Below are 15,151 nucleotides of genomic sequence, written 5' to 3' on the forward strand. Positions count from 1 at the left end.
GAAAGGTTGGATCATACAGGATTCGTAGATCTGGGTGCAAGTTTGGTGAGAACATTGTTGTTTGTATTATATAAACTTATGAATTCCTTCTAAACTGTCTTAATATATTGCACATGGTAACCAATGATTAAAGTGGGTTGCGAATGAGTTATTGTTCACTACAAATTCGATGTTTTGAGGTTAGGAAACAGAACTTCATCACAACCGGGAGAAAAAAACGGCCGAAGTTGAGTTGCAAATACCCATTACTTAATCCCAGTAAGTAGAACAAAAAGAGATTTTTCCCTGATAAGGATATTGTTAGCGAAGACAAAAGAACAAGGAAACCTTAACGACGAATTCTCTTTTTGTTTTTTTAGATTAACCCGCATTTTAAAAGACCAAGAGAAACATCAAAAGCTCACTGACTTCGGCTTTTAGTCCTAAAGCTCTTATAGTTTTTTTGTATGCTACGTTTTCAGTGGATATTTCTCGTTATGTTTTGCCCTGACTCGAACGTGACGCAATTTTATGAATACTATAGACCCTCTTTCATAATGTCGGCAAAAAATTACAAAAAATGTTCTTTTTGCTTTAATGCTGATAAGCCTTCAGCCTCGCGACAACGAGCAAATTCAAAAAGATATTAGTCTCAAAATGAGGCCAGTAGGTCTAATTAACATAAATACAAAAGAAGTTTAAGGTGGTTCCCCATTTGTGAAAGCGGTCCTTAGAGCGACTTTAAAAGAGAGTGAACCTCACATGAACCGAACTATTGCACAACTTTGCCTCTCAAAGTTTCATGCAGTTTTCTTTCTATGAATAGCTTCAAGGATCGCAAATGTAAAATAACTTCGTAACGGTGATTAAATGGTAAACTTGGACGGAACTGAGAAGAAAAGACACTATGACGAAATAGGCACGTTATTCGTTACCAAGAACCTATTTATGGAAAGCATAACTTTAAAGACACGATCCGTAAATATTTAAAAGCCCCTTCACTCGCATTGTGAATGAATAGGTGCTCTTGCGTTTAACATATTGCTACCGTTGTCCCCTGTTGGCAGCAAGGGGTAATAAACGAATAACAAAATAGCAATTAAAAATTAGCTGATAGCGCACCGAATATCTTAATAAAAGGAACAGTTATTATCAGTGCCATAAAAAACTCTCAACAATAAAAACCTTTCACATTACAACCAAACATAACATTGCTAGGAGTGGAAAGATGTCCCAACCACTCCAAAAAAAATGGAATGACTTTTCATTAAAAAATGGACGTCGCCATTGAATATAAGTATATCTGAATAAATATTAAAGAGATTAACACATTTCTTTATAAATACATAAATAAATTTTCAAGGAATTAATACAGCGTAGATTGTTTCAATAATCCACCGCGCTTAAAATATGCCAGCTTTTCCTGGGGTTGCCCCTTCGCGTCAATCATTTCTGGTCAATGCGCCTCCTCGTCGTCTCCAGTTGTTATCCACGTCCCATAGAGAACCACCGATGATTTCCTTTCGCCTCATTTTTTTTTAATGTTGACAACTGAAAACATAAGGACCACACTTGGTAGTTTCAAATTCAATAATCTGGAACCAAATTCTCGTTATATTTCTGGGTCACACATACTGCGGCCGGTTTGGATGTTTTTGCTCTTAGACATTTGCTGTCCTATGGAATTAAACATGGCAACTTTCACGTAGGTATCTTTTTGACTGCAAAATAATGACCAGCAATAATAATATGTCATTTGGATTGCACTCTAAGGCTTGATTCACAGCAGAAATGGACGAACAAAATCGTCCCGTCCATATCCCAACATGTCATATGTATGGGTTATTGACCAAGCGTGAGGTCAAGAATACTGTAGATTGGCCAAGTTTCTTTTTTTGCGTGTTTATGGACAGAGACGAGAAGTTCGAGGTCCATAAACACGCAAAAAAAGAACGAGGCCAATATCCAGGCCATCATTGACCGAACAATCTTGGTCAATAAAGGATTTATTATATGACTTAAAACACCAAAAAATGAGCTTGGATCGTGGCGGGAACCAAGCGAGAAATCCCGAGCGGGCAGTAGCGCTCCATCTTGCCCGCTCGGGTAGCCAATCAGAGACGCGCGATTTTGTTCATCTTGCCCAGCTCCCGTAGCTAGTCATATAATACATTATATTATTGTACAATTTCTCGACCTCTGATATTGCTTTTGAAGCTTTCTAAGTGGTTCACTCAATCTCGGTTATCAGCTTCGGTTATCGAGCCAATCAAATGACACGTTACGTACGCGAGACCTGCTACACCACTGTTTTTCATTGGTTCAGAGCCCTCTTTCGATCTCTAGCCAGACGAAAAGTACGTCATAATGATAAATATGAAGGGAACAATGCCCGTTACGCTATGTTAAAGGTGTTGTGTTTCACAGAACGCAAGAAGACACAGCTTGTCTTCTTCAAAGCACAGAGAGAATTGAATTGAAATTAATGAATAAAGAATTATTGAATTCGTCTTAAGAGGATATGAAGAATGAAGCAAATCTGCGAAGTGTGTTAAACTGCCTCAGTTTTTCGGTCAGGAATGATAAACGCTCACCTCAGTCCTGCCTAAGTCAATTATTCACCGTTTGGTTTTTTATCATCACCCGGAGTTCTTTGCCGTGGGGCTGGTGGGAGGGGGCCACTGGAATGGTTTGGCGCTGTTGCTATGTTTTGTTTGCCAATGTCTGCTTTGCAATCGCAAATCGTTTTTATAATCGTTTTAGAGTCACAAACCAAGAAACATTTAGTAAAACAAAAAAAATGTAAAATCATCGTACTTTCCACAAAATAGATAATCTGATATTTAAACGATAAAAAAGTCATAGCTTTGTTTGTCTCCATTGACACAAAAAAGTTCCTATTATATACCTTTTTTTCTATCACTCGAAAAATAAGGATACGTTAGGTGCGGCTGATGATTTGTTCCTTGTTTAAGCGTATCTTGTATTTTTTTATGCTTTAAGGTGGACAGACACGAGGATCCTGTCGCATGCGACAAAAACTTGTCAGATAGTGCACACTGAGGCGACCTGTAGCATGGACGTGTAGCGGGGACAATGTAGTACGGAGAAAATCAACAACATGTTTCACAAACATGAACATGTTACTGGTTCATGGCCCGGACTATGTTTGCAGCGACATGTGTCCCATCCTGTGAACTGATGCACTTTCATAATTGGCCATCCAATTTGGGGGAATATTTTGTCCCCGCGAAACGTTGCACAAAGTGGAACTTCATGATACACATCGCGGGGACAAAGTAGCCTCTCAATGGTTGTTGCAACAGTTAATAAAAGAATCAGTCACACCAGGGAACATGTCGCTGCGAAACATATCCCTGGGACATATACCCACAACACTTTCACGTGTGTGCACATGTTGTCATTTTGTCCGTGACACAAGTCCCCGTTACACGGCCTGCTACATGTCGTGTTCAGTGTGCACTACACAAGTTTTTCGTCGCTACAACATGTCCCTACAACATGTCCCCTAATATCTGTCCACCTGAATGCTGCAATGTGAAACTGGAATAATTGTTGTATATGACGTTGAATGAATCCCGCTGTTTATCCACCAAAAAAAATGCCCACATATACAACGGTGCATATAATACGTCTTTCGACTGACAATCGGTACTATACCACCTCAATCAGACATAGCGTGATGCTACTCATAATTGGAAAACTTATTAATGTAGCGTAAACATGGAGACCCCATCATGCAAGGTATCAGGCTACTGTTTTTTATTCCAAGCATAACTTGATTATCCAAGATGGCGATCAAAAAACAGCAACAAGAAGTCATAAAAGCTATTTCCAGGGTGAGTAAACATCTTACAACACGTTATGGACACATCGCGGTTAGGGCTGCTTTTACTGCACAAATTATCACAGAGGACTGTATGCGTCACGGTTGATCAACAAATCAGCAGCATTTGCGTACGGTACAACGGCCTTTACAGTGCGTCTTCATGTTTAAAACTACATTTCAAGGACTTTCTTTGAATAGAACTTTTTAAGTTACCTTTCATAGCAATTTCAAAGAAAGTCTGAATTGTTTCTTTAAGGTACAGTTAATGCTTCCACAATCCAGGTAGCATCAAGCTATGTCCTGATGGACGTATGGTTCCCAATGTCACAGTTTTTGAAGCTCGTCGCAGTCGTCTACAGTGGTTATGATTGAAAAGTGCAATATGAGTAGGATTAGTTTGCGAACGTCTTGATTTTTGATGGCTGTGCAAGCACAACCTGTCATGTACCGATTAGGGCTTTGTCGGTTTCTGTCCTCGCCCGGAATTAGATGAAGCCGACGGTTTGTACGCAGCCTGAAGAGCCCTGTCAGTTGTTTAATTAAGAAATTCTTTTCACATGTTAAAAAAGAAACCCGCTTTCACACTATATCCCTCGTAAGACAAGAACGCTGCAGTGATGTTTTGACTTAATTCATATTTAAATACGTTTTATCGAGTTAACAGTATATTTTTACATTCATCAAGAGTTTCTTGCAACATATAAGTTTGATTTTGTACATCTTAGGTGACTGATAAATGGAAAACGAAATTTGTAAATCATAATTCTGAGTCTGTTGCTTTAAAATGACGCAGTAAGGCCGTTGTTACGGGTATCACGTTTCATATCAACAATAATAGTAGCCTATTAAAGCATGCTTAAAGGCGATTTTCTTACGATCTCAGACACACATCCATAGATTTTCAGCCATAAAGTCCATCTTTCACTTATTTTAGTGTTTGCGACAGTGATCGACTTTCGATCTAACCAGTTTTAGTCAATCGTGTGGACTACACGCTAGTATTAAAGACTCTTCTCCTACCTCAGATTGGCAGGATCCTGGAAACAAGAATACAGTTATTAAACGGTCACGTGTTCAAGTGAAAGCGTTGTGAATAAGTTTTGTATGACGACTGGAAGAACACAAAACCCCCCCCTTTAAACGTAAATTTATTTGTTTTAATTTAAATATTTTATGTAAATTGTCATTTGAAATCTAGCTAATTATTTGAACTTTTCTGGTTAAAGTTACTATCTGCATTTGTATAAAAGTTACATTTCATTTATTTTTACCCACACATCTTTTATTTTGATTTTCGTCGCCTTAATTAATTCTTTAAGTTAGACCTGATCATTTATGGGTTTACGCATCGGCCAAAGAGTGCCAGCGACTTATTTTTTGTTCTTTTTCTTGTATCATGTCGATTCCAATGTCTGATCTCCTCTTGCCCGCTAGAATGTTTTCCCATCGATAAACCAACGCAATCATGTCCTTTTTCTTCCTTGCCCTTGATATTGTTATCACGAGCTATAGTCCAAGTGACCAGCTGCAGATCTTTCTCTGATATTTCATACAGGAACTCTCATTGTACTCGGGATCTGCCATTTTCTTTCCTAATGGTAGTTTTTACTTTTTGCAACTTGCTTGCCATAAGATTACAACAAAGTCACTTTCACGTATGAATCTGTCAGTGAATGAGAAATCATTGTGACTGTTACACAGCCTCCTGCTGACTCTCGCCAAGTGGGTTGTAATCAAGCAAATCAGGCATTGATTGGACTAATTCAATATCGCCGGGGAAGATACGAGGAAGACACCGTCTCGGGTAGGTAACGTAATACCAATATTTTGTCTTCATTCCTCTATTTTAGGCTTTTCGCTGAATCATATTCAAAATCAAGTTTCTGCATATAAAGAGAAGTTTTTATCTGTGATAAAAGTACGTTTGATTTTAGCAAGCAACACTGTGGCAATCATCAAGAACTATTTGAGTTGGCAGATAGCCCCTATTTCCCGAGAGTCAACTGCATCGGGTATATGATGATCCCTTATGTTTAAAACATTTTACTTGTAACGATGAAACCAAATATCATTGACATTCCAAGGCTGAATTAGAGCGTTGTGGTTTTATGTGCATTTTGGGATATGATGATCGACGTCCATTAGCTAGTGGTGTGAATGCCCGAGAACCCTTTCAAAAATCAGCTGATGGCATGAGTTTACCGACGTTTTTTGGCCCGCTGTATTTGAAATCAGCCTATATCGCATAACAGTTAACATAAAGATGAACAGAATTTCAGATGAGATTGAAGAAACTAAATGAGTGTGGCGGTTAGTTGGAAGGGTATCTTTATTCCTCATTCAGTTTTAAGACCAAATTTTGAGGACATTAATTATTCAAGTTCTATTCATGTGGTAATTCCAGTAGATGAATGATTGACAACAAACATCGGTCCGATCTCGAACCTGCTGTATAACGGGGAAGATGCCACTCTTCCTTTCCACCATTACGATCGATCAGCGCCTTTCCACGTTATCCTGCAGTGAGTTATTTCACTTTCCTTCTCATTTTTGTTGCCCAGCGCTAGTTTGTCATCTTTGAATCATAGTAATGACAAGTGAAAGACTTCCAATGCGTTGAAGAGGACCTTTAGCCCGCCGCACACAACCAGCCCACACAATGCTAACCAACAAGCCTAATATGTCTATAATTTTCCGACGGAAAGTTCCGAATGACAAGCAGTTTAGCGGATCCACGCCTGTCTCGTGGTCAGTGGTGTGAAATATACGATGTTCATTTGGAAAACCATTTTTTTAAAAGTTTTTATCACGTACAATTGGTCCCACACATGACGAAGTAGTCCTTCCTTCAAAGTTTAACCAAAGTAAAGACTGGCGGCCTAGGCGCAAAAAAAACACGTATGCTGAAAAATAAACCAAATATAAGTCAAAGTAAAATTTAGAGTTTTATATACCTGGTGCTCGTTGCTGTGCAACATTTCGCAAACTGCTTGGCCTTCAATACTTCCACCGTGAGTCGTCCCGTGAGTGATTGGTAACAGCGTGATACAAGTAATCCAGGAGCCCCCGCTTTTGCGCGCATTGCAAGTGAAGATACCGACCCCATAGGATCCGTAACTTTTGACGCTTGCAGTGTCCTGACAAATCGTACAATGAGTCATGAAGCCTTGCAATGGAAACAAACGCATCTTTATCTTCCGTTTCTGTAAAGGAACAATCTAATTTTGGCTGTACCAGCTTCATTTTAGGTATTGACTCTTTTACTGGTGGACACAACACGGATATAGAATAATGAATCGGTTGTTTGTTTGTATCCATGTGCATGTTCAGGGCCTGTATGGTTTTGGTACAATTCCGTTTCGGTAATCTCGACAAACTTTGGCTGTGGCTGTTCAGAGAGGTGATACACCGGAAACGCACACCAACATGGTGATATGGACCATTTTATAATAATGGCTTTGTTTGTGACTTTGTGCGTGTCATGTAAGCTCTTTGTTTCAGACCTAAGCACACAAGAACATTCTAAGAGAACAAGCTGGTTTTGAATATAATGCCAAATTGGGTCCGCCTAACGAAATTTACTTACCTCAAAATTTTAATATTGTAAAGGTACAATAAAAGAAAGCATTTTTTCTTCCAAGGGATGAAAAGAATGGTCTTTCGATCAACATTGGAGAACTGTGTTCTATTAACGCGGACGTCATAGGTCACCATCCGTGAACAATGGTTGTTAAAATAATCACACCACCGCTTGTCAGTGGTTTCCACATGATTAAATCTCCTGCATTTGCATATGGTTTGCTCCGCTCTTTATATTTGTGTGCATTGACAATCAAGACTGAGGGGCACTCTTCCGAATAACGTTTACCACGATAAAATTAATTACTGCTGATAAAATAATATATATACCGTCGTACAATAAACCCATCATCCCAAAGTCTCAAAATCCATATCTGGGCCCCAACAGAGTCAGAACGCATTGCTGTCGACGGGTCAAGGAATAAACTGGAAAATCTAGAGAAACATAGAGAAGAGTATGTTGTATTAAGCTTTTTGCATTACCACCTTCAAAGCTTTTCCCTTGGGCAGAGAAACCAGTCACCGAAGTTTTCCACATTCTCAATTCCCGTTTCAGAGATCCACTTCAACAGAAAAAATTTAAGGATAATGTAAACAGCCGATGAGAATAATTTCATACTCGTAAAATATCAAACTTACACTAAGTGCATTTCTTGAGTAAGTGTTCGGCATAGTGCTTCTCCGGCGCCTTCCAGGTCGAATTCTGTAACGCTAATAGTTAATTCACCAAGTAGTGTGGCCTAGACAGTTTTTCGTGTCCCATCTAATCTAAACCTCCAGGCCCCCTTCATGCAAATCGCTTTGAGGCAACACTACTGAATGTAAAGGTTTCATGAAAGTTCGGATTTGTTGATGGTTTTGCTTTTGTTTTAACACGCTGTTTCTTTGCTGGTTACAACACCCGAATTTGAACACTGGCAGCACCTCCTCTGTGTTTTGTCGGCACATCTTCCGCACGGATAACCGTTACAGACGAATTTTTCTGCTGTCGGGGCATAGCTTGCCGACACTTTGTAGTCTTCCCGCCGTAGAGAGAAAGTCCTCTTGACCGATATCAATTGACCTTTCTTCCCAGAAGCCGATACAGCCGCGTCTTGGGGCGGCCGGACTATATTCTCCATCCGAATATTGTTCCGTAGTCCCCCCCCCCATAAAACTGATGCTCGATCTCCCAAAGCTAGATCAACCATCCCGACGTTGCTCCCACTTGTATTAAAGCTACTTCTTCGGCTGGTTGGCTTTCGATGATGGCCCAACATAATCATCACTCTGTTTCGGTGCCATACCGTACGCCGAGTTCCGGCGTAACCACTTTTCTCTGTCGGGTGAATCAGCCCGGTGGCTCAGTCTTAAAAAACATTCCAGCCTTCAAAACACTGGGTGATAAAATCAGCAATAGAAGGCAACAACCACGCGATCACTGCCATGGAAATACGATGGCGGGGTGTTGGCACTGAAACACGAACATGAAAGGAAATACTAATACAACAACTTCAACTAAACGTAAACGGAATTGCGTAACAAGAAATTCCACCTTAAAAAAAAAAAAAAAACAAACACGCACGGCTGACATACACACCATTGTTGGCCTTGAAAAAGCGGCCCAACAGCGAACAAATTCGGTTAAGGTTTCGTACAATGTTTGCTTAACTGTTACGCCTCGCAACAGAAGGGTTGAAAATCGCTGTCATTAGGTGTCTTTGATCAAAGATCATGAAGTATTTATCTCGGAGCGTGCGATCACGGGGGGGGGGGGGGGGGGTGGGTTGATTAAAAAACACAGAGGCCAAGGTGTGTCATAGCGGATCTCCTGAAGAGATCAAAATCGGACAAGTGCGAATGACAATTTGACAGCCACTGTGGCGTGCTTCGACCTCACAGAAGTTCTTTAATTAAGAGCTGTGGTAACGCCCTGTAACAACATGCTTGTTCAACTGGATGTTAATTTTTTTTCCGGCTTTCTTATGTTGTCCTCAAACTTCGGTCATCTTTCATGGCAATGGCCGCGGTGAACATCTCCTTGCCCTCTTTGACACTTGGGTTTACGTTTAAGTAATGTCAATTGATTTTATTTTATTCAGTAGAATTTTCATTGCTTCGATAAGCGAAAAAAATGTTGAATTAAATTTCGTTTCCATCATTGCCTAATGCAGGTCTCAACCATACCACACGTTTTAAGAACCCATCATCTCAAATCTAGTCCCATTCTCAAATTTTAAACCATGGAACATGGACAAATGAACCAAGCTGCGAATAACAACTGAATCGCGTTTTGTTGTTGTTGTTGTTGTTGTTTGTTGTTACAGATCTATGCTGAACACTCAACCATTTTTTTCAATGTAACTAAAAACTCGTGACAAAAAGTTTTCTCAGGTGCACATTTTGAGCTAAAGGTAGTCAATACTGAAAATTTTAATTGTTATGAAGCATAGGAGAGCTATCTTGATTTGATGGCTTTTTGTGAAATTCATGAAAACAGGTCGAAGAAGGGTTCACTGCATGAAAGTAAAGTAGAAAGAGATTAAGGGATCCCTTCTGCATTGGTAAAGCCGTGCGTGGGGTCGAAACAATCGCTGATTCGAAAGGATGCATACGCAACCAACAACGCCAGAGAATTACTTAAAATAAAAGTTTATATTTTTTGTAAAGCACTGCACATGTATTTCAAGTCACTGGCTGTCTCGAGGTGTGCCAACTGTTCCAACAATGAATGTGGTATGACGGTTAATTAAAATTCAGAGGAGAATTGGAAATCTTCGACATGTCCGTTATTGTTCGTATGTCCTAAAACGGTAAGAATGTTTTTAAAATCGTGCTGCAACGTGGACAGCTATTGGTTGCGATATTAACATTACGGAATAAGCACTAGTGTTAAATCAAGTTCTAATTGAATCGAGTGTTTCCCTTGGAAGGTTAAAACCAGAGAGTTGACTCTAGGAGTAGTGCACACTAGTATTACAACTGTTGGATGCTTATCCCACCCCCATTTAGCCACTGAAAAAACCCGAAATTTCGGCTTTGAGTCAAATTGGAAAGGCAATTTTTCCGGAAAATATTTTAGGAAATTGTGGACAGACTCCAGAGTCCTCTATTAAAGTTCGGAATGGAATTCGGGAAATGGCCTATATACCACTTGCGAGAATAGTTCCGTTTGCATAGCCCTTCTCACATGATGGAGTAAATATGCGGAGAACTGCAGAGTAGTAAATGATATGGTAAGCGCCATTCTCAACCGGTGTGGTATTAAATTCGGAAAATCGCTTAACTTCATGCAACGATCATTCCATCCGGATTATTTTGCTAAATGGTAAAGCTCATTGTGTTTCTCCTCAAGTGTGACCGTCACCCAGGTTCTGCTAAAAAACGCTCGCAAAAGCGGCGGAACTGAGCTTTGCAGACCAAAGAAAAACACGACGAAGAACGACGCGTCTAAAGTTTCTAGCACTTTGCGTTTCTTTAGGCAATCATTTTGTTTCACTATTTCATGTTTAACAGTAGAGCCCAGATATGACCAGATAAGTGAGGAAGGCGGAAGATGTGTTTCAGCAAAGTTCTGTAAGATGTTAAGAGGATTGAACATTGGAAATTCGTACTCGCACTCAGGATGGTACTCGAAGGCATGTCAAACAGTGAGATGATTGATTCATGTTAATGAGAACCTGTTTGGAACCTTTCCAAATATAATAAGTTTGTTTTCGTGCTTGCAAATTTTCCCAGGGGTTATGTCCGGTTTGTACACAGCGGCAAAATTGCAATTTTTTCGAAAAAAAAAACGTAAAAGCTGAAAACTGAGACTCTGACGAGTCCCCCAACCTAGAACTCGCGATTTTTGCCGAGTTTTTTTGCAAAAATTGCGAATTTTTGCGAAAAAATCGCAAAGTCGTACAGCTGATCATGGAAAGAGGAAGATAAGTCCCCCAACGAGGAATTGTCTTCCCATATCTTTAAGGTTTGTTTACGATTTTATTTGCGATATTTCGCAAAATTTCGACAATTTGTCGCAATTGCGTTGCAAACCTGGACATATCCCAAGTGGGGTGCTTCTAAACACAACTCAGGTTCAGAAAAATGAGCTTTCGACGGTTTGGTTGAAGTTAGAAGAAATGTTTTATTGGCCTCCCATAACGCTTCAAGAAGTCACAACCGGTTAGAGTCGGCGCAACTCAAGTTGAAAGAGAAGGCAAGTACGTAAACCTGGTACCAGTTGCCCTTTCGAAAGATCATGCAAACGAGAAGGTATCTTTTCTTTATCGTCTGCACTCATGTCACAGTGGCTACAGGTCAAAGTTTCAAAAAGGCTGGAGAAGCTCGAGGGGAATGCTGCAAAGAAGGACGAAAAGAACGTTAATGAGCTTTTCAGCACTGGAGTGTCTCCGATTTCCCCCATGAAAAACGGTACATGTATTCTTTGAGACGCGAAATTCCCATATCACTGCTTTTATGTAAATATACTATCAGCAGGAGCCCAAGTCCTATCAACCATTGTTAACTGGTATCCTGACTGAAGGAATCTTCCAAACCTTCCTTTCACCTCGAGGGCTAAAAAATTTATCCTTATGCGTAAGCACTTATTAAGAAACAACATTCTTTTTGCTCTCGGGAGTTCCAGTATCTCATTAAACGCTCTTTAGTGACCAATTCCTCACCTATCTGGCAAAATTGCTCTGGCTAACGGACTAACGTGCCTATTCTACACCCTTGCCGTCCTGTTTATTTTTTTATTTAGTGTAGATAGCAATTTTCACTTTAACGACTCATGGCAAAAATTGACTTCTAGCCAGGGATCACTGGTTTAGGAAGTAAGATTTCTGGTTCTTAATTGTTTTTTCTATCATAAACGTGAAGGTCCAAATTACTGAATTATGATTGGCTAACGATAATAAAAGAAGTTCTTACTAGGGTGCGTGGTCGATTGACCATATTTCCGGAATAGGAATGTTTTGGAATACGCGTTAGAATTCCTTTCATTTTTACGGAGATTTCAAATTTCAAATTGTCAAAAACCTGCTAAAATGCTATTTTAAAAACATTCTTTCTTATCTTCTCCTTTCGTCAAAACGCCAGACATACTGTTTTTAAATCATCCCTATGGTATGTCTCCCTTATCCGGAATAGGGTCAATCGAACGCCACCCTTAATAGGCCACGTTCAAAAATACCATAATACTCCTTTTTTGCCCTCCAAAAGTTCGCATAAGTATTGTTTTCCATTTGCTCTTGGGAAAAATCATGCAATGCCTTATATGCAAAATATTGGACGGCAAACAAAGTTTTTTTTGAAAGGGCCTATTTAGACTGTGGCACCAAAAATTACTCTACGTGAAACGATTTTGAGAAACGATCAAAGACGTAACGTCGGTGTGCATTTACAACGGCCTTGTATTTTAAATTTATTTTCAACACCTCACCTGCGGGAAGAGCCATTTGGAATTGTTTTTGACATGTATCTTCCAAACGGCTTTGACCCCTTCTTAACTCCTGCGGAGAAAATACCATAACATCAAGCAGTCAAGGCAGCAACATGAAAATTTGATGAACGCAATTATAGATGAAATGAGCCTTATATTGAACTGTGGATATGAAACCAAGGGAAGCTATGATCCTCACAGTTATTGAAAACACGAGTTTATTAAGCAATTGCGTAGAGAAGCCTGAAAAATTCAGGACTTCCACAACGGTGTTTGAACCCGTGTTCCCCGCGATGGCCCATGGGGATGCTCAAGCCAACTGAGCTATGACGCCAAGTTATTTGTGGGAGCTGGTCACTTGTGGGTTCTAATGTTCCCGGTAACGAACGAATCAATACACGAACTGATTGATGACAGGAATCATATATTGAACTGCGGAATGAAAGCAAGTGAAGCTAGATTCTCTCACAGTTATGAACCTGCGCGACAATTTAAGCAATTGCGTCGACATAGATAAGCCTGAAAAAATTGAGAACTTCAACGGGGTTTGAACCTGTGACCCTCGTGATGCCGGTGCCACGCTCTAACCACCTGAGCTATGAAAACACTGATGTTGGGAGTGGTCAGTTGTGGTTGAAGTCCTAAATAAAAAAAAAAACATTGTTTTGTGTTCATAACTGCTTCACTTGATTTCATATCCGCAGTTCACTATATGATTAATTTTTCCTAAACCATTTCGTTTCACACGATGCATTCATCACGGGAACATATGAACCCACAAATAAACAGTTCCCAATACCAGTGGCTTTCAACAGCTCATGTGGTTAGAGCGTCGCACCGTGCAATCGCGAGGTCACAGGTTCAAACCTCGTTGAAGTCCTGAATTTTCAGTCTTCTCTAGACTCCGCAATTGCTTCAATATTAAGTTCATAACTGCGAGGATCATAGCTTCACCTTGATTAAGAGTTGGATATTTCAGTGCTTCTACCCAACTCTTTGAGTTAACGACACTCAAACCAGTTTTCAACACTTTCAAGCGCTGTGCTCAGTAATAGACAGACTGACTCTATAACAGTGTCACGAAGCAGGTTGGATTATTCCGAGAGAACATTAAAGTTAACAAAGATAGCTAAACACACATGAGCGGGACTTAATTGGGTGAACTGCCATCAAAGCTAATCAAATACTGATGTTTTACGAGAGGGCAAAACTTGGGCCGGAGTACATGAAGAAAACCTCTCGCAACAGAGTAGAGCTACGACATGAGGCTCAGTCCAGGAATCAAACATTGCATGCGGTTTCTGAATTAAGGAGCTGAGGCAGATGTAAAAACCTAAAACAGATATGACTTAAGGACTGTGCCTACTATTGTTATTGCGCATACGTTCTGCGCATCTTCCAAGAAAAAAAATACTCGAATTTCCTATCGCCAATGGCGTTACTAATACAGGTATATTTTTGCGCGGTTTTAAAACTAATCCGAAGAAAGTCGATCTTAGTAAGTACTCTCGGGATCCCAAAAAGAAAAATTGGGGGTAACCATGCATTTTTGAAGAGAGAATTAAGCTTCATTTTGAGAAAAGAACGCCATACATTGCTTTGTATTTTTAAAGCTTTTTACAAATATTATTCAGGAATTATCTTTGAAAAATACGTTGGTTACCCCCAGCTTTCTTTTTGGATTCCACTAACACTTGGTTATGATCTACATTTCCCTGCAATATCACAACACCGGTGCAAAATATTGTTAATTAGTAGGCAACCGTCCTTAATAGCTGCCCAAAATCCTTCTGACGCCCTTTTATGTAGCAGCTATGCCGAAATCTAGCTCGGTGTTTTTAATTACAACTCATGAGGCCCACGTCTATTCTTCCTCGTTACTTTTCCGGGCAGATGAATTGTCTTTTACAAGTGACGCAAGATTTATGTTACTCCTTTCAATCCACCAGTCTGTTGTCACCTGAGTATATAATCGACAGAAGACCTTGCTCCTGCGTGGCTGGCTAAACATGTCTGATGGTCGATAAATTGTGTTTCGCAACCAAATCGTGAATCTCTTGAGGTCCATTTTCTTTGAAACTTGTACTCAACAATATTCACGACTTCAGCTAAGCCACAATATTTTGAGAACCCTTTCTAAAAGACACAGATTGTGTGCCAGAGTTCCAACCAAACTCAAACTTTCCTTGTTCCTCATAGTGTACATTTCTGATCCACTTTGATATGTAACAGCAGTCGCCCTATATAGGCGTGCCTTCATTAAAATAATTTTGGTTAATCCTAAAGCAGTTCAATTTTAATTTACGGCATGTGGGGAAGACAACAAGCAAAATGTT

General features: G+C 39.9%; 2 pseudogenes; both read right to left on the bottom strand.

Moving 5' to 3' along the window:
• Window positions 1-5,170: 5,170 nt before the first annotated feature.
• On the bottom strand, window positions 5,171-7,072 carry LOC137987230 (synaptotagmin-14-like; annotated as a pseudogene).
• A 1,123-nt stretch (window positions 7,073-8,195) lies between these two features.
• Window positions 8,196-8,810, bottom strand: LOC137987231 (uncharacterized; annotated as a pseudogene).
• Between the last annotated feature and the right edge of the window lie 6,341 nt (window positions 8,811-15,151).

This window comes from Montipora foliosa, unplaced genomic scaffold (genome assembly GCF_036669935.1).
Source record: "Montipora foliosa isolate CH-2021 unplaced genomic scaffold, ASM3666993v2 scaffold_312, whole genome shotgun sequence".
Classification (NCBI taxonomy): domain Eukaryota; kingdom Metazoa; phylum Cnidaria; class Anthozoa; order Scleractinia; family Acroporidae; genus Montipora; species Montipora foliosa.